The sequence below is a fragment of the Limulus polyphemus genome, unplaced genomic scaffold (genome assembly GCF_000517525.1).
Source record: "Limulus polyphemus unplaced genomic scaffold, Limulus_polyphemus-2.1.2 Scaffold2079, whole genome shotgun sequence".
Taxonomy (NCBI): Eukaryota; Metazoa; Arthropoda; class Merostomata; order Xiphosura; family Limulidae; genus Limulus; species Limulus polyphemus.
The window spans coordinates 113,193-134,565 of NW_013667689.1; the positions used below are offsets into that span (position 1 = coordinate 113,193).

At 33.0% G+C, this 21,373-nt stretch overlaps 1 protein-coding gene across 1 annotated transcript in view; it reads right to left on the bottom strand.

The window, feature by feature from the left end:
* Positions 1-21,373, bottom strand: part of LOC111087376 (neuron navigator 3-like) — a 164,481-nt gene that overhangs the window by 96,106 nt on the left and 47,002 nt on the right. The window lies entirely within an intron of this gene.

Sequence of the window (21,373 nt, forward strand, 5' to 3'; positions counted from 1 at the left end):
ATCAATTCATGTGAATATGACAAATTTCATTTTTTCTGAAAAGGTGGTGTCTATTTACTTGTGGCCATGCTGTGTATAAGAGATGTATGCTATGGGTTACTTACTACATTTATGATATTAGTCATACTCAAAGTTTTTGATATGGATATCATGTTTGCGACTTTAGTCGTAATTAAGTCGTGTATTATGTTTATAATATTGATCTTATACCATGTTTATGATGCTTTGACACTGTGCCTATGATATGGATTGCATATGGGTCGTATATGCAAAGTGCGTGATATTGGTTGTACACTATGTCTATGACATGGTTCATATAGTGTATATGAGTTGGGTTGTACACTATGTTTGTGATATAAATGTTACACTATTCTTATGATAAATGTCTTTCACTTTTCCATGACATTGATCATATAACATGGTAACCAGAAGTATTTTTAATAGTTTATATTAATGATTCTTTTAATCTAAACTTCAGACGTTTTATGTTCTTAGATTTCCAGCTAGGAAAATATGATTTTTGTCTTACTGCATATTGCAAGATTTTTGTACTTATAGTAAGGACGAGAGTATTCTAATAGCCATAATGTGGCATGTAGACATAACTACATTACCACTCAGGGTAGTTGTCTTACTGCATGTTGCTAGATTTCTACTTATAGTAAGGACGAGAGTATTCTAATAGCCATAATGTGGCATATAGACATAACTACATTACCACTCAGGGTAGGAATAAAGTCAGATGCAAGTGAAAAAATTCGGTTAAAATTTATCCAAGATTTTCGCAGAACAGAAAGAAACGTAAGTTAATATTTTAAAACATTATCTTAAATAACATACGACTAGTGGATATTGCAAATTAAAGTTAGGGCTTATAGAGCACTGAACGTTAGACTCCAGGTAAACAGTCCTGTGAAACAGACGATTATAACACATGAAGAGTTTAAACTGAGCAAAAATTCTGGAGAAGTCGAAAGCCTGCTTTTTGAAAGTGTTGGATGACGCCTGCAACTGCTTCTTCTTTGTATAACACTGAGAGCATAGCAGTCAAGCTACGCATCGCAGGGATAGAAAGTAAATGAAAAATAACTATTACGATCAAATAACTCTGAATACAAGTACTTGTCACTGAAAATATGATAAAATAACTGGTTACTAAGATGGAAAAGACACAGATAGGTAAAACGTACCTGAATTGTATTTCCACTATATTTCCATGCGAACTTTTTCATCTTCACATCTTATATTGTCAGAGTTTAAGGGAATATGAAACCGAGGGTTTCTGTTTCGATTCTACAAACCTCATTGAAATTCCAGTACGATAAAACTGCTCCACTCAACTAAAGAAGTACTGAGACTACGCTTACTTGCTTAAGTTTTCTTTTCTTTCGCGCATAACTCATGCTGTTGACCTTGTGTTAAACAAGATACCTCTACAGGCATATATCTACCAGCTCATGAAGACATAGCATAGGACTTTCCTCCTTAGAAAGTTATGTTTCTTCTTCTTCCGGCTAGAAACTTTTCACCCATCGTCCAATATTTCTCGTCTATAGTAACGCTAGTTATGAAAACCTATTCTGATTTCTATGTTCAACACACCTTTCACCTTCTTTCACGCGTCCACCATGCACGTGTTAGTTGATCACTCCTCTAGCATTGTGACTGAGCCAACAGAGCGTGCCTCACTTCAGTTCCTTGTGGCAAGTGATACGCCCCCTCCCTGACAGGAAGGACAAAGAAGATTGACTGATGTTTAGCCCTAAGCTGGCCTTCTTAAAGTCATTAAGCGACTTAGAGAGAGCTAAAGTAACCAAACTTCATTTGTATAATCTTTTTGGATAGAGAATTCAAAGATATAATCGGTACTATTGCTCTACTCACATGTTGACGCGTAAATAATAAAGGATAAGGTCATCATAGCATATAAATATTAATTTCAAAACCCAGTACACTGATTGCCTTTTAAATGTAATTAAGATCCAATATTTTTGTCTCAAAACGTCAAAGTTCAGTATAAGAAGTCACAAAGCTAACATCAAGGGACTTATTTTTGTATCTTACAAGCATTTTTAGCTTTGGTATTAAATATCAGGATTACAAGGGCCATTTGTTCAAATGGTCTTAGTTTCCGCACATTAAAATACTCAAATGCTTCTAGTATTTAGTGTCAGATAACACCTTAATTCTTGCTTCGTTATCGATTTAAACTACAATATATACTAGTAATGGAGCACGCTCTGAAAAAAGCAAATGAAGATAAAGAATAAATTAAGATTGCACAACTAGTTTTAGTGTTAAGGTATTTACCGCTAGATGGCAGGAGCGATTTCTTCTCTATAAAAATAAGGGAATATAAAAGGCAGTAGAATATTTTTATTCCGTAAAGAATGAGGACTTAAACGCAATAGCAATTAACTTTTTTTATGAATGAGTTACTGAAGTAAGTCATTTACATGTATATCAAACAATGCTCATATTCAGCTACTCAAATTAAAATTCTTGGAATACACAAAAACTGGCTTTGCTGCAAGATGTACAGAAAACAACAACAAATAGTTTAATATGTTGGTGATTAAATAAACTATCTCTTATGATGTTTCAAACTAACAGTTAATATTAACTCATGAAAAATATTTCTTCTTCATGGTTTTTCAAAATATTATTTTTATTTTTCCTTACAAATGTACACAAGCACTTAAAACCCGTATCCAATTTCAAGGTTTGAACAACCAAAAATTATTAGTTAAGCTCTTTTATAAACAAAAGACGGAGGGAAACATCAAGTAAGGAAACGGGAGAAGAAGAAAAAAAATAGTAGTAGTATAGTGCTTTACATCATTTCTAAATTGAGCTTAGTTGAAGTAAATAGCTAGAAAGTTCATCATTACACGTGGAACAGTGAATTGTTTAATTAACTCTACATCATTGACGTGCGTTATAATTATGAAGGTGAACATCTGAAAAGATAGCAAAAACATTTAATCGTCAAATATCGTTAAACTTGTATTGGCATCACAATACTACTAGAATGTTAAACATAATTCTTTATAAATGATTAAACATTTATCATCATGAGTTCATTTGTGTCCATTACAGCATTATATTAGAGTTCTACACTTAAAGTTTGTTTTAGAGCTACACTTTTTGACATGTGGTAAACTTGTTGTGTTTTATTTATATATAAAATATGCAATATTTGAGTTTCCTAACGTGATTTCATCTTTGTGTGTTTATATAAAAGCAGATTGTAAGGATAACTACTTAAAGTAAATAACATAAAAAATATATATGAGCAAGTAAGAGTACACAAAACTGTTGGTTTAAAGCTTGTCCTAGTTTGTTAATCAGTTTAATTCACTTTACAACCCTAATGATTTTCTTTAAATTTCTGATTACTATATGGTATTTCCTACTGGGAAATGTTCACACAGGTAAAATTGTAACTGAAAAATAGAAGATTTTCGAAGATTTCTGGCTGCGCGATAATTCATGAAGAAAGAGGAGATGCACAGACAATGAAAATAAATAGTCTTTATTGAATATTTATTCTAACAAATCTAAAGAAAAGGTCAAATAAAGAAACGAAAACAGAGCAGCACTTCAAATCAACATGAATATAGTTAACTGAAGTTTGAACTCACTTTAAATACTCCGACACAGTCGGTCTTACGGAAAGGAAAATAGTGTGAAAAAGAATAAGGAAAATTGTACAAGTCCCATAACCACTCTCATGCAGTAGTGATCACTCCAGAACCACTGTCATGCAGTAGTGATCACTCCAGAACCACTGTCATGCAGGAGCGATCACTCCAGAACTACTGTCATGCAGTAGAGATCACTCCAGAACCACTGTCGTGCAGAACTGATCACACCAGAACCACTGTCATGCAGTAGTGATCACTCCAGAACCACTGTCATGCAGTATTGATCATCCGGAATACAAAGCTTCATTTCCATTGTTATTTTAGTTAGTATTACGAGACTGCCAAGTCTGTACCATGAAAATGCCAACTTGGTGGTTACCAAGGTCCTAACAAAAGTAGAACAGGGATGGTGTAGGTTTATAACATTAGAGAGGTGACAAGCCAAGGGGTACATTTGTATATGGTTACTAAGTGACTTTATGTTTTAACTAAAAGTGAATATTTAATAATGTATTTAATCTGAATTCAAAGTTAAAGGCATAAACATTCTACAGTTAAAACTACTTTACAGAACCTGTATTTCTTTAGCATGACGAGTTCAAAAAATGGAAATGTTTGTTCCAATATCGAAATCTAACGATAGAGTACGTACTAAGTATTCTAATACCCCTAATATAATGTTGTTTGATATTATTGGTTTACTATATGTTATTTTCTATTTTGATAACGAGTTTATAAAAAAAATACATAATAAAGTATCATGAAATCCCAGCTTATTTGCCGTTATTGGACAGTTTTTAAATCTGTTGCACCGCTTTCTGATTACTTTTGTCACTGTTTGCAGTTTAAACATCCCCCTTGATAGTGTTTGCAGTTTAAACGTCCCCCTTGATAGTGTTTGCAGTTTAAACGTCCCCCTTGATAGTGTTTGCATTTTAAACGATTTTAACACTTTTTGCATTTTAACAATGAGTTATGATAGCATTTATGCTTAAGCAGTAGCTCGTGACAATATTTACACTTAAACGATAACTATTTACGGTGGTTGCACTTAAAGATGACTGTGTATATCGTTAACGCTTATTCCGTGGTTCTGATATACCTTATATCAACCACGAGATTATATCAGCCATGTTTTTATATTGTTAAAGTATAAAGCGATCAATGCATGTTCTTTCTTCCTTGAAATATTGTTTTCGGCAATTAGTATTTATAAGTTGTATTTTCAGAGGTAGAAAAGCCTATTACAAGAAATGGATACTAAAGCAACCTAAAAAAGTCATCTTTCAGAAGTTACCGTTAATAGTTAGTTAGTATTCTGCGGTTCATCAAGAAGGTTTTCTATCTTCCATTCAATGCCTGGTTGTTTTTTCTCTCATTTAGAGAGCTTTCTTCCACAAACATGTTTGACTTCGTAAAATGTTATAATTTTTCCGCTTAATAAAGTTCTTAATGAAAAATAAATGAGATTCTTATTGCCAACATATTTCATCGATCTCCAGTCTAGTTTTTCTACCCTTCACCCCGTTTCTCGGTCTCCCCATTTTTCTATTGTTATCAGTCACTCAAAACATGAAAACCATTAAAAAATCAATGACCACTCCATCGCTGTTCGTGAGTGTGCTAATGTTAACCGATGTTCTGGTCATTTAACTACAGACACACGTCTAAATACATAACCAGAACAAGGTTTTCTGTCATGATGAACAATGTAAACCAGGTATTAACAGTAGTCTATCGTTCTCCAAAAGTCAATTCTCAGGAGATTCTTCTCGGATATTAGAGAACTCCCGTTCTTTTTTTTGACAAATGTTCCTGTCACTCGAGGATACTAGGAAGCAAGAGAACAAAATGTCGTACGTCACTATAAAGAGTGGTAGATGGAAAAAGTGAAATACAGAGAGATCCAAAGAACGAATAACACACAAAACTAGATGTCTAAGAACAAAGAAAAATAAATAGAAAATTCATCTACTTAAAAAAAGATACAAATATAGAACATGAAAAAATATAGAAAGCGTTCTATCTTTTACATATAAGAGACTGGGATGATATAAAGTAAATACAGTCACGCGGAAAAGGTTATACATATGAGCGTTTTATTTATTTAGTAAACCAGTTGTTAGTTTTTCTGAAGTGCAATCTTATCATATTAATATAATGTTTTTGCAACGGTTTTTTTTCCAGTAAGTTCATCTAAAGTAAAACACTTATTTCATGCTAATAATCGTAATTTGATTTTTTCTTTGCGTCTGAGATATATTGAATTCAAATAGTTCTGCGGTACATCGTTACTTCAAAACTTGAGAACTATGTTCTAGAATTCCATGAAATGTAAAAAAAATCCACTTTTTTTTTCTTAAGATCGTTTCAATCTAAATGGTCAGAGGATTCGTTTCTAGTAAAAGTAAATGGTTAAACCATTTAAGATATAAACTTTATTCCTAAGAGGAAGCGGGACATAGAGACTAAGAAAAGTCAGGCAGATACAAGTAACGGCATATAATTGAGTAGGGACATAAAGTAGATTGTATACGTATCTACCGTATGAAATATACAGAAAAATGAATGGAATACAAAAGTTGATGGACTTATTTCAAGCTAGAGAAACCTAATAAAGTGTTTTAGCGTCATTCACAAAGTTTACAACATTAACTATAGCCACCGTGGTACTGTTTTGGTATACGGAACATTTCAACAATGATATGCTACTACGTGTTTTGAAACAACAAATATGACACTAGCTACTGGTAAGATAACAAACAAATAATTATAGCTATTGTACAATATTTTAAATTAATTGTTTTTCTTATACCTCTTCTTACTTTTATGCTTTAGTTTGTATTCCTTTACAATATGATTAATTTTCTTCTTAATCAACGCCGACAGAAGAAAGTTAGAAAATCAACTTTGTGCCACTGAAGTCAGCCATTTTGTCATTTTTATGATTAATTATTTAACATCCAGTTTCAATACTTGGTATGAGATTTTATATGTTCCGCGATTTTCGATTAATAACATAAGTATTCGTAGAATGATTTTTTTTTTGTAATAGCACTGTTATCATTGTTATTTAAATTCAAAAATATGCATGGAAAGTTTGAGCAGAAATTCTCAGTATAACCAGCTACTAAAATACAAAAATGGAAAACGATATTCTAATACACAGCGACCAGTTTCTCGCTTTTATATTTCAAAATATTTTCAAGTAAGCCAGTCATCAAATAAAAAGCAGCTAAACTATTCACCTCCAAAACAATAAAAATATAATACTCTATGTCCTAAGCTGATGAACAAACGGTAAACAATATTCTATATAATTCTAAGTCAACAAACAAAATGTAAGAAATGTCTTATATATACAGTGTCCAAAATATCTGAAATATATTCCGAGTTCGTAATGCTATGGCAATAGCAAGACAAACCAAAAGAACACGTCCAACAGATCAACCACATGTGAAAGAATATTCCATTTATAAACGAATTGGACTTTATTTTGCTGTCAGATAATGTGTGCATACATATTTGGAAAGAGCTTGGAATCAGATTCAATCGGGTTTTCAGACAGGAATGAATATGACGCATGTAGCGGTGGTGGAAGTATAGTGTGGGTATGAACAAACAATGATGGCTTTGCTGACCCACATAACAGGCAGAAAATCACATATTATAGTGAACACATTCTACAACTTTTTATGTGCCATGTGCTGTTGCAATCTGTTACGACTCTATTCTAATGGATGATAACTCCTATGTCTCACCCTGTTTCTTTTCTTTCCTTCAAAGAACATTAACTGAGAAGAATGGCCCGTGAAAAAAAAATTAACTGAGAGAAATGGTCTATACGCTCACTGGATGTTTGAGAAGACACGCTACATTCCGTCAAGCGACTCTAGATAGACATTGAAGATGTTCTGAAAAAAACATTTTCAGATAAATGGTCAAGGATACCTCGGGATCTTACAAAACATGCAACATCTCAGGTTGCTGTTGGTGTTTATGGTGACCGTATTACAATAAGTAAACTGTAAAGATATATAAACCTTCCTTTACCAAATGTTTGTTTTTTACGAGCATAAACCGAATAATTAATTATTTTCATTTTAGATCACATGACGGGCCATTAGATGTCTGGTTTGCTTAAAAATTAACTGAGGGGCGATTGACATTATTGTTATAACAATTGTTTTACTTTGTCTTAGCAATTATATCACAAATATAAATTATCCTTTAACTATTTTCTTTGATATCTTCTTTCTTAATATGAAATATTTTGTTGTGCCTGAGAAATCACTACTTATATACTTGATTGGTTAATGATAACATTAGGTTTTTTTTCAGTTTTACAGTGAAATTTGTTTAAAAAATGACATATACGGTAAGTATGAGATTAGCTATGGATATACGGAAATACTTTTTACACACTTTTCTGTAAGTTCAAAAAATATTTTGAAAAGAGATAAAACATGATAAAATAATATTTCTAATTTCTTTAATTATTATTGAACAGGATCCTTTCTCATCTGTCCCGAGCGATACAAAACAATAATGTTAATGAAAAAGGCAATTTAAAAACTAAATGACGGCTCAAATCCTTTATATTTTCGTATATATGTGATATTTTATGCTTTATGCTTTAATCGTGCCATAGACAACAGGATATCGATATAACCGCTTATTTCTTCTAATTTAGATATTTCAGTGGGACAACGGTAAGTTTAAGGCTTTACAACTCTAAACTCCGGGGTTTGATTCCCCGCAGTGGACATAGCAAAGAGCCTAATGTAACTGTGCTCTAAAACAAACAATCAACATCTAATTCAGAGGGACGCATTCATTTGTTTATGAAATACTGTACAAGTCACATTTCTTTACTTCAAAGTACTTCCTGAATGAATGTCGTCACAGATGTGTACACGGACAGACAGACTAAGAAAGTAGAAGATGTACCGAAACAGCTAGCTAGTGGCACTAGGCAATTACCAAATCAAATCTTTGCTTAAGTGCTTTGGTAATTATTCACTAACACGTGATCCTCTTCACTTGGTAGAATATTCAAATATAGATAGAGGTTCGGAAAGGAAACTTGATGTACGATTGCAATTAGTGTTCATGCCTTATCAGTTGACGCTTGAATTATCAGCGAATAAACTGATTGTAAGCTGGAGCTGAAATAGATATCATTCATTCCACCTCTCTCTCCCTCATATCTATATATCTCATTTGAATTAAAACTTTGCACGTGATTTCTTATAAAACCAACTTGAAACAAAAATATTTTATAGATCTGAAAATTATGATCACTCGATCATTTCACCAGTTTATTATTTGTACGACTTGTTTCCGAAGTAAAGAAAGGTGAAACGTAAGTAAATAAAGATTAGTCAGTAACAAATATAAAATTAAACCCTGTTGCTTATGAGATTGTAAATTCTCCGAAAGTAAGGTATGTATACAAAACTTCACTGAAATCCATTATGTTAATATGTTAACCAATGGGGTACCTAAGTTCTGTTCCTGTTCTTGTGTAATTGTCACAGTGGAAAAGAATACACAATTAGGAATCTATTCTATAATTTACAAGAAGACATCTTACCTGCATATTTACAAGGGTTGAGAACGTTATATTAAAACGCTTTTTGAATATGCAAATAAGAAAGTCGCGGGACAACCGCAGCTGATATTAATACATTTCAATTGTTTGGTGTCACGTAGGTAGTGTGTTTTGCAACTGAAAATTGATCGCTAAGGTATGTAATAGCTCTTTCCGACGCAAAATATTTGTAAACTCGAATCATAAAGATTTATTCAGATCTTTGACTTACCACTCCAAAACGAGAATATCCATTTTATTTAATGGTATTGGAAAACAAAGAAATATGGTTAAACTTGGGGAACCAGAACCATCCAGAAAGAGACCCGTAACAAGCCATACCCCAGTTGTGGTAAGCAATGTGCAACGTTTTGTAACAGTTAACAATCTACAATCATAAAGGTCAATGGCAAAAGTCATTCACGTAACTCAGGCAACATTTCGCAAACAAAAACAAGAAGGATCTTTGTCTGGAAAAGTGATATTAGTCACGTGTACATAAGCTGCTTCCACAGCACTTTCATTCTATTGGTGCTTACCTCAAGCATCTGGAGAAGAAACTGAATATTCGTGCAGTTCTCTAAGAAGACATACTGACAAAACTGCTGGATAAAGCGCCTATGGATTTCTGTGTGATCGCACTGTTGAAACGAAAGCTGGGAAAACGTCGTCCTCAAACACTAGATGGATTATGGAAAGTCAGCAGGAAGGAGTGGTGTGCTTTAAATATGGTAGCTTTGCGACATAGCTATTGGCAATGAAGACTACGCTGCAGGCCTATTGTCAAGGTTACGTGGTTGTGAGATAGACCAAGACCGGATGTGCCGACATGAAGTGCGACGACGTGGTTTTAATATAGTATACTCGACTTATGTATATCTTCTATTTTAATTTAATCATTGACGAATAAGGTCGCGTAAGGTACAAAATCGAATTCACATGTTCTAAATACTACCCAAAACGTTGTATTTCGTGGATGTTTTTTAAGAGTAATGACGTATATAACAAATACTCAGTCTAGAGTAGGAAAAGCAGAAGAATGTATATGCAGAAATATATGACGAAGTAGGATACCAACAGTGGAGGCGACATGCCTTCTATTATTTGTTATCTCTATTTACAAACCTCGTATATGGAGTGAAATTAGAAATATAAATATGGAGGTAGTTGTGATTCTCGAGTCTAGAACATTGCATTTAAATTCATATTTACACACCATCTTTAGCTAGTTGAAATTTAGTTCCATCAAACTCATGACAGTGATGTTGTAGCAGACTCTCTTTCTTTTTGATGTTAGATTCAACAAACCCATTGTTATAGAAGTAAAAGTTCAACCAACTTAAGTTATCTATATTTTCTCAGCTACAGATCGGATATCGAGAGGTTGTTTCATATTAGATACAAGTTTTAATGGTTACATTATAGGATTTATACCAGAATTACGGTGAGCATGTTATGTGCTGACAAGCCGATCAATACGGTTTATTTTATTAATAAAAATTACTTGAATAACTAACAAAAGGTATGAAAGAACTTATGTCTCATTCACAACAAACCATAATCCGATTATATATCTTATTTTGTTCCTTTTGAAACAACTCGAAATAAATATCCATAGAACATACAGATAAAAAAAGAATATATATAATGATAGCATTTTGAAGAACAGCTGCCTTTCTAGAAATCAGTGGGTATACAATACAAATTTCATCCATGTAAGTAAAGAAACAAGATTCTTATGTTGCGAGTAAAAAAGCTCCGAATATTGATTTCTTTTTGAAGCTTTCTGGCCGTCGTTCTATACATCATCATATAATGTTAAATGGATTTTATTGAAAAGAAATAGTTTGAGAACATTCTAATAACTGAACATTTCTCAAGGTTCATCATAATTCCATGTTTGGTTTACTACAAAAGATGTAACTTTTGCTGAGGTGCTTTGCTAATGAAATTTTAAACATTACAAATTAATGTTTTACGAAGAGAAAGAGCCAGTGCCCGGTGAAAATGCTGTATTTCCTTAACGTTTCGCCTTACGGCTTTATCAAGAGGTAGACACCCTACTGAGAATACATGCCCATTCTTAACAGAATGAAACAGTTGATATGTTAAGGCTGGGCTCGTGTTCTGTAGGTTGTCTACCTCTTGATAAATCCATAAGGCGAAACGTTGAGGAAATACAGAATTTTCATTGGGCACTGGCTGTTTCTCTTCATGAAACATGTTTACACTCCGGTGTGCACTGCGCTACCTGAATACGAATTAAACATCGAGGAATAAATATTATAACTTTTTCTTACACTAAATGAATACAACTTTAGCAACTTATGTTCACAAACCAGAAACCTTTCTTTTTGTTTTAGATATTCACAGAAAACTTATCATTCTGAATACAGGTATACTTTGGTTGTTGTTTTTTTTTATCTCTGACTTACATCGAAACAATGTTAATAAATGAAAGAGCTCTCAGAAAGACAATGGACATGAATCCTCTCTAGTTTTAACAAATAATATGAAAATCACATTTAACTGCAGATATTTTTATCACATTCTTTATAGTGTGTAGAAAAGCCATTTTAGGTTTATCTATGGTCTATCACCAGCCGTTACTCAAAAGACCTTCAGAATTTGTCATCTGGGTTGGATTTATAACATTCAAACCTCATTTGAAATGTTGACTATATAAAATACCAGAAGTTCGGTAGTGTGTACTACGTAAAATATCTTGATTTGCTTAATTAGGCTTAAGCGATTTAAATTTAGGAATGTGCATAAAGAGCATTTCAGGTCTACCTCATTCATACTGTTCTTATTTCAAATATATGTAATAAAGATTATCTGCAGTTAAGCATTATTTTCATCCTTTTGGTTAAGCCTGATTAGCCTTTTTGCTTCCCTAGATTGGACTTTATATTCTGTCAAATTGGGTAGAACTACGCTAACAACAAAAGTATGTTAACTAGGATAAGAATGTTATTGTTTAATCTCCATATTTTTACTTCGATTAAAAAAATCTTAATGATAAAAGCACCTTTTAGTTCATATCTTGGTCCAAGATCAAGGCAATACTAAAAATGAAAGTGACTTTACAACAATAAGAATATGTTTTTGATCAAGGTCAATAAATTGCTAACAATAAAAGTATCTTTACAACAACAAGTCCATTATTTTTCATATCTCAAAGCTAGCTAGAGACTATTATAATAACGAAGGTACGTTTACAAAGACAAGTATATTCTTAATAATTATTGATAATTTTCACATATATTAAAAAAAAGGCTAACAATGAAAGTACATTCACAAGAAAAGAAAGTAGAATTTAATGGAAAATGGTTTAATCACAAGTTAAGGATAGACTTACACAACGACAAAATTATTAGGTTTTAAAATCTTACTTAGAGGCAGCGACTTTAATAAAACTGCATTTAAAAACTATATTGCTGATGTTTTAGGCCTGGCGCTTATAATCTCAACATTAAGAGTTAAACCCAAAACTATAAAGCTTCAGGATTTGTTTTTAAACAATAAAAAAGTTAATAAAAAGTTGTTCCATTGGAGCAAGACACATTGTTAGCGTTTCTACTTAGCACGACTAATGACAACAATGGGGATACAACTGAAAAGCAATCTGACCTGAAGCAAAGTGGATGAATCATTACTGGCTGTCAATTGGTCCTTTAAGATCACGTGATGGCTCCAGTTTAAGAATCCAATAACAACTGTTTGTGTAGCTGTGTGGTTCCCTCGCATAAAAAGTACTAGCAATACATACTATCTCATATAGAGGTAGAGTTGCTGTGTGGTTCCTTTGCACCAGCAAAGGTCGAATATATCGGAGATGATATGCTGACAGAAGTCCATTATTTATCTATAAGCAAAGTACTTATCTTTGATTACCGGGAAATATATTATTCAAGTATTCTAAATGTTAAATTTAAAGAAAATTTGATACTTTATTTTGATAGCATGATCACTTTTTTACACAGAGAGTGAAAATGCGACAGAAACAGGCTACGTTGACTGTTGAATGATACATAGTTACAGCGACATCGCAAGACCCATTGAATCTTCTTTTGAGCAGAACCAACAAGCGTGCGCAATAGAAACATCTTATCCAGCTAATATGTTGGGACGCGTGGTTCTTGCTGACAGCTATATTCTAGGTTCTTACATACGAGTTGCAGAATAATGAATATAAATAGATATGTTGATCTCTTTATAAACAATATTCAGCTCTCTTTTGAGAGTTTTGAGATTAGTTATACGCATAACGGAATTAAATATAATATGAACTAATATCCCATAACAAGTATTTGAAATACGTCAAATGTTATTATGTCGAGAGTATGACTGCAACCCATGCAAACAATCTCGCGCAACTTCAGTTTTGTCGAGAACTTTGTTTTTATAAGTGCCTGAACAGTTTTCCATAGTTGTTGAACGTACTAAGCGATAATGACAGCTTCAGTCAGAGTGTATTAAGTTTTGTTTGTGTTGAAAGTACCTGGGACAACACTGAACTTACACGTATCTTTCAGAAACCAACTCCTTATTGTTAGTGCTATGTGAACTTGCACGTGTTAGCTCGAGCTCCTTTTGAAATTATGCTCGATTTTCCTTCTTTTTAAAGCCTTGCAGAAAGGAAAATCTCTAAATATATTATTATTTATACAATGTATAACTTCGATACTAAAGAACTATTACTGAGTAAACAAAAACTTTCTGGTTAAGTACTAATCTATAGAAACTTTCGTAGCATAAACTGTTTCTACAATTTAAAAAATTACAATTCAAAATAATGGTATTAAAACCATTGAAAATCCGTTAAGTACCGCCCTTAAATGTATAATCGAGGATTTGAGGCTATTTTGTCGTAATTATTAGCTTAAAAGCAACGGTTGAATTATTTCTTTTTTCGCGTAAGGATTAGAATAAATTGAGAACACTGAAGAGTTTTCTGAATAATTGAAAAATAATATGATTCTATACATATTATAGATATTGAATTTAACTAAATATTAAAAATAATATACCTTCAAAAATTGACATATTAGTTACCGAAGTCGTAAGTAATTAGCATCTACATTACAAACTCTTGGTTAGATTCCGCTTGGAAATACTCAATATTCATTGAATCAGTAACTCAAAGAGCCATTAATCCGCCTCATCCTTGTTTGTTTTTAAAACGTACATAAGCGTTATATAAGTTGAAATAACAAAGAGGTTTCGTTGAAAGTAGAACCATATGTTGAACAACGAAGCTAACCAGTTGTCTTCTAAACCTAACTTCATATGAAAACTTCATTGAGTGATAATGGGCTGACGAGAGCTGCTCGAACGTTTGTCACTAAGACAGTAGAGAAAGTTAACAACAGTGAATCATAGATAGGCAGTGGTATAAAGCTCATTTTTGTGCGGAGAAACTGCTTAAAGATTTGCATGTGAATTCATTATTTAATCTCGGCCTATAGATTTAAAAACACAACAAAGTCCCCAGGATGGTTAATAACGAGGTTAGTGAACTCTTTTACGGTCGTATTTGTTTCAAAAAAAGACGTCAAGTATTTTGCATATAATCATATTTCGTGCTGTCCTCGTTCTTTTATATTTTTAGCTAGATAAAGAGTAAATAGAGAGAAACCTTCGGTCGAGTTACTAATATGTGTTTTAATGATAATTCACTTCTCTAATTTTGTATGGTCTATAAAGGCAATAACCTTAAAGTTACGGCTATAGGTGGACAGAGAAGCACAGAGAGAGATGCATATTGGGATGGCGTGCTTTGAGCAATCAGTTCCGATGAAATTACCATCTTTATCACACACACATATATATATATATATATTATCAGCTAGCTATTCCAACGTTTATCCTGGCAATACAGATGAGCCACGACACTAAGCAGTTATGTTTACTCTACTTTGTGACATTTAAACTTAGATTATTTTCCCGAGGGAACTAATGCAACTGATGAACATAAATAATTGTATAGTGTACTTAATACTGTATAATATAAGATATAAAATACTATTTGTTTGATCTACAAGATGATTAACTACGACCTAGAATAGTAATTTTTATCCAGCTTCAATTCTAATCGAGTTTTAGTTCTACTAGAAAAGTAACGTATGCAAGCAGAAAACTACCAAGATCGTTCCTTGCACTAGTGACTATGTTCTTAATACGTTCTAACTACTATTATATTCTAAGTATATAACTCAACCAGAAGCCACACTAAATCAGCAAATTTTCATCCTCTCTCTAAAACCAGAGCGGACGACATGTGCAGTTTTAATGTGTTTTATAAGCACATGCCAGTGTCCGGAATGTGAATGCGATGATTCATGGTTCGCGACTCGTTGCTGCAAAATAATGCTTTTCACTTTCAGGCCTTATATATCCCAGTATTCGATCAGATAAAAAAAGCCCATAATTGGCGGTAGGTGCTGTTAACGAGTAGCTTTTCATATAATCTGTCAGTTCAAAATGGGCTATCTGTGTTCTACCCACCACGGACATCGAAACTCGGTTTCTAGCGTTGAAAGTCCTCATACATTCCACTGTGGCACTGGAGAGGGCGTAAATGGTGTTCAGTTTAATTTAATAGAGTAAAGTTGTTTTTTGTGAAAAGTGTTATTGCAGTCCAATAGCTTGTTTAATGTTAATAGAAATCGATGTCATTTAACTGTAAATCAGATCAGTAGTAAATTGTTTTTCATTTAACTGTAAATCAGATCAGTAGTAAATTGTTTTTCATTTAACTGTAAATCAGATCAGTAGTAAATTGTTTGTTTTTCGTATAGATAGTAAAACTTCTTGCAAAGTCAAGTTTTCTCAAGAGACAACATGAGAAATATATTTAACATGTTTTCTATGTCTATAGAAAATTATCTACATATAAAATGTTGAAATCTAATATAATATTTCTTATTTGTGTTGCAAGATATACAGCTACGTGTTTACTTAACTAAGGTTTAGCATATATTTAGCATTACGTTATAGTTTACAAATTAAGGTATCTTTATTGTACTCTAATTTTAGTTAGGACCCTCTTCTCCTCCCACCCTCACATTACTTTAATACATATCGTATGTTTACATTTGTAAAATCGGGTTGATTATATGCTGTGTCAGGTGAATGATTAAGCATTATAAATGAAGACATTTAGTATTAGGATAACACGGTTAGGCTTCTCCCATTTTTAAAGGAGAAGTATAGTTATTAAGTACTTGCTTTATTATCAACTGTTCAAAAACATCTATCATCAGTATCTGCCAACAGTGAAAACCTAAAAAAAAAATCTATAGAAACACTTGTAAAAAGCAACAGAAGCCAGTTCTTGTACTAACTGACCACTTCTCTTAACAATGGTCATGGAATCGACAATATTCAACTGGCTCACATGAAGGGCATTGCTAAAGATATTACATGGTAGCTGAAAACTAGTCAAAATACTGATAATCTCGGTCATAACAGGAAAGTACTGCTTCAGTAGCGTTAGATAGTAGATAATGAATAGTTAATGACTAGAAGCATGTAACGTGCGAGTCATATTTCACCATTTTCTATACTGATGATAGATTAGAAATATGGCACACGAGGTTCTTGCCCGTACTTGAATTGTTCCAACAACAGATTCTACTGCAGTGGGCTTCATGATGTGGAGAAGATTGTCAAGGAAGAGTTGGGTTATTCAATTATCTTAAAAGAACTAACAACACCAGAATGTACCTGATCATGTCCATCCTACAATGCTGTATTTCAGCTGTAATGGATAAGGGGTCTTGCAAGACCATAATGCAAGAACCCACCGCTTTCCTATTGGCCGAAACTGATTCGCTGCCCATGAGAATGTCTTCAGTATTATTATTTGTTCAAAAAATCACAGCATTTCAATCCGACAGAACATGTTTGTGACAACCTTCCACATCGCCTTCGCCGCCACAATTCTTTGAAGTTATCCATATACCAATTGCAGACATACTACAGTGAATGGGCTACAATCGAACACGACATCTTCCGCCATATTATGGCATTTACGCTACCCTGCATTCAGACTACTGTCGCAAGAAAACGTGGCCTAGCCCAAACTTAGTAGATTCTGAAAAAGTGTTCAGTATTACTTATGGCTATGTTACCTCATGGTTATAATTTATATTCATTATTTACCGTCTGCTAAGACAGAAAACTGTTATTAACTTTTATACATTACACCTAACATTGTTCGCGCTGCATTTAACTGTAATTTTTTTTGGCAACATGTAAGAAAAACATCTACTTCGTAATAATAACAATGCGAATTATTAGGTAAGATAATAAAAGAAACAACTAGGAGATTGTTTTTTAATATGAAAATGGGCAGAAAATGAATAATTAAGATCTTGTACTATTGTGTTCTAATGGAAACATGGAGAAGAAAACACTGATGTAATTAATTTATTGCAATATCAATAATTGTAATACTGTTTTTTAATGGAAACGAGGTAAAAAACGCGTAATTAAATAACTGGATGAGTAGAACTAATGGAGAAAAATTTTACGAAGAACGTTTTGATAATACAGAAAAACAACAACAATTGTATTAATGGTTTAAAGCTAGAAATTTATTTCGAGTATTTTCAGAGCAATTGACTTTACTTAAGTTACTTTCATTGTTGATCAAACTGATATATTTTATGTTAATTCATACTTACGAATGATTTTGAAGATACTGACGAATAGCTTTATTCTATGATATTCCATCTTGAAAGTTTCAGTTACATTCTAATTATTTATCGAGTTTGTAGAACATTCAGGTCCTATCTGTCTGTTTGGATCAAATATTTATCTTGAAAGGTCAAAATTATTAGAAAAGTCATTAAGTGTACAGTATATTTTTGTCACCACGTTACGTTTACTACCCTTGGATTTGAAAAAGTGTCGAAGTTATGTGAAAAAAACAATGTAATTTTTAATACTACAAAGTATGAAGTTACAGTTTTGATGATGAAGTGGAAAACGCGGGCAACGGCCTTTTTAATTGCTAATTTTTAGTTCTATTTTACTCGAATCTATAGTATTAAATATGTATTATTAAATTGTCTTGACAACGTTATTCTGCTTTTCGATTTGTTTCGATAATGTAGGATAATGACTTTATTTAAATTTGACTTGAAACATTTAGTCTGCTTTTGATAAGTTGTTTCTTTTATTATACTGTTTTATTAAAGGCACATACTCAATTGAAGCGTTTATATGACATTGCTTGATCTAAGAAACGAAACGATGGAAAAAGAGGGATGTCTAGATAAACCTAAAGAATGGGCTTTCTGTGGTATATCTACAGCGAGTATCGAAACCCAATTTTAGCGTTATAAGCCCTCAGATTTATTGCCTATGCCACAGATGGTAAGAAAAACAAGTTGTTGATGTTCTGGCACGAAGCTACAAAATAGGCTAACAACATTTTGTCTATCATGGGGAATTGAGCACCAGATTTTAGTAGCGTTGTATAGTCCGGAAACTTACCGCTGACCCACCTCTACACCTATATTCTTGAATAATTTAGTTGAATACTAAACAATAGCATATGTAAGAATATACCGATTTCATATGACTAAAACGGACAAATAAATAAAATATACAATTTCAATTATAGTTTTAAAGATAATCAATTATTTTCAAACGTCAGTCTTGTCTTTTTAAATTAAATCTTCCTACTTTTTTATCCAAACTTTCATGCACTACCAATCTAAATAATATACATTTCCTTTATTTAAGGTGCTACTAAGACACATATTATTCTAAAAAACACAAAACTCTTAACCGGTTTAGTTACTATCCAAACCCAAAATTGTTGCGTTGTCATATCGATCATCCACCATTATGTTTTCTGTTATTGCCTACAAAGACGTCGCAAGTCTGGCTGCTTGTATAATTGCAGAAACCGATTGTGTTAGTAATTCGTATTTTCTCTAATAATCTACTAGGTTTCTTTCACATTTAAAGTTAACTTACTTTATAGCACGAGTACAAAAAATACATAGAATCTAAGAAATTGGAATATTCAACTGTAAAACATTAGATCAAATGTTATTTTATAGGGGTTTTCTCATTTAAAAGCCCACCCCCCCTTCCAGTGACACAACGGTATTTCTGCGGACTTACAATGCTAGAATCCGGGTTTTGATACCCGTGGTGAGCAGAGCACAGATCGCCCATTGTGTACCTTTGTGCTTAATTACAAACAAACAAACCCATTTAAAAAAATATAGTTTCCTAAAATAATAATATTACAGGTAAGAAATCACAAGATTGGATTTTTTAGAGTGTTTTAAAGGAAACGAGGCAGAAATGGGCAGAATAACATTACAACACTTGGTGGTTTTTGAAACGGTGCAACCTCACAGTTGACATGGCCATCGTTCCGCCCATTCCTACTTCTGTGCTTTTGTAACGTGGTAATTATTCAAAGTAAATGAAAAGTGTATATAGCTAAATTATTGTGTTATAAACTTTATTTCAACAATAAAGACAGATACATGTCTGTAATCAAATTATGTGACCCTAACGAAATGCATGACATCATAAGGGGGATGTCTGATGTCAGAAGTGAGACAGGAAGCTCCAATAGTCATATTTTCTTATGGGAGACATTATATCTATCTGACTGGTAAGGGGTGGGCCAAAATAATAGTATCAAAACCGCTGATTTTTGAAATTTTGAAATTTGTTGAGTATTCAGAAAGGATTAGCTACTGATAAAACTCAATTTAAGTCTATAATTTTATCAAAGTTCAAAGTAAAACACGAAGTAGGAATAAGCGGAACGATGGCCACATCCACTTTGAAGTTTCATGTGTCAAAAACCATTAAGTGTTATAATGCTATCCCACCCATTCCTACCTTGTTTCCTTACGTTTTGAAGCTTTCGTTCCTATTTTATAATATTTTTATTTAAAAAGATTTTACATGTGTCTCATAACTTTTTTGGTACTAAGTCTCGAGAGTGACTGGGTTCTATGCCTATCCTTCTTGAAGCTTTTCTTAGAGCTATCTCTCGACATTTCCTGGCTTTTGCTGATATCTTTGCTGCAGTTTTTCTCCCATCTAATCAGGGTGTCAGCATTTTCTTTGGCTGGATTAATGGCTAAGGCCTGTTTTAACATATTCTGCATCACTGTTTCTGATCTTATCTCTAATTTTGCAGTAATGCTATCTTCACTTTTCAATGTTATCAGAATAAGTATTTTCTCATTTTCTCTCGTTTGTTTCCTTGAAAGGTATATTTTTAAAACTGCACTATTTCACGTACAATCTTAGAGGTCAATAGGTCACATTTAGTTGGAAAACAATGCAAAGGTAAGTTATACATCTTATCATTCTTGTTTTCAGTCCCGAGCGCTCGAGCAAAGCCGTGTCAGTATTCGGCAGTGGTAGCATTCGTCTTCACGTAGGAGACTCACGTTTTAGACACCGACTGCTACGATAGAATTGCTTTGTCCAACAAAGAACCCTCGAGTCAGATGTATAGCTAGAACCTAGATCTAGAGAATATATGTAGTCCTCTTTATTTTTCTCTAGCTGATACAGCTACTGGCTGATTACGAAGCGCATGTGCATAAGAAATCGTGCAACTTCACGTGATATGAGAGTGGGTTTTTACTTGGCAATTTACCGAGCGTGCTCGTAATAATAGAATATGCCTACTAGTGTATTGTTAACTCATTATTAGTGTTGCAGAATAGTATTTGTTTGTCAGATATAAAATACTGTTTAATGTAGATAGTATTATTAATTAATTAGTTTGTATTTGTAATTTATTGATGTCGAGGCTATCGAACATTGTGTTTACAATCCATTGATGTCGAGACTATGGAGATTTCTAGAAAGCCTAAATTATAGACATATAAATAGCTGCGATCAGACGAGCGGAAACAGAGAAAAAATAAATCACGTGAAAGAGAATTCGGTCAGAGAAAAGTTAGAAAACGTAAAGTTAACCGTTGTGGTAGTGAATGGCCTAACAGTTGATATGTTAGAATGAGATTAACAATTTTAAAGAGATAAGGAGAATAATTGAACCTACCTGTGTGGACTTTGACAAAAGGCAGACGATTATTGGAAGTACGAAGAGTACACGATTATTGGAAGT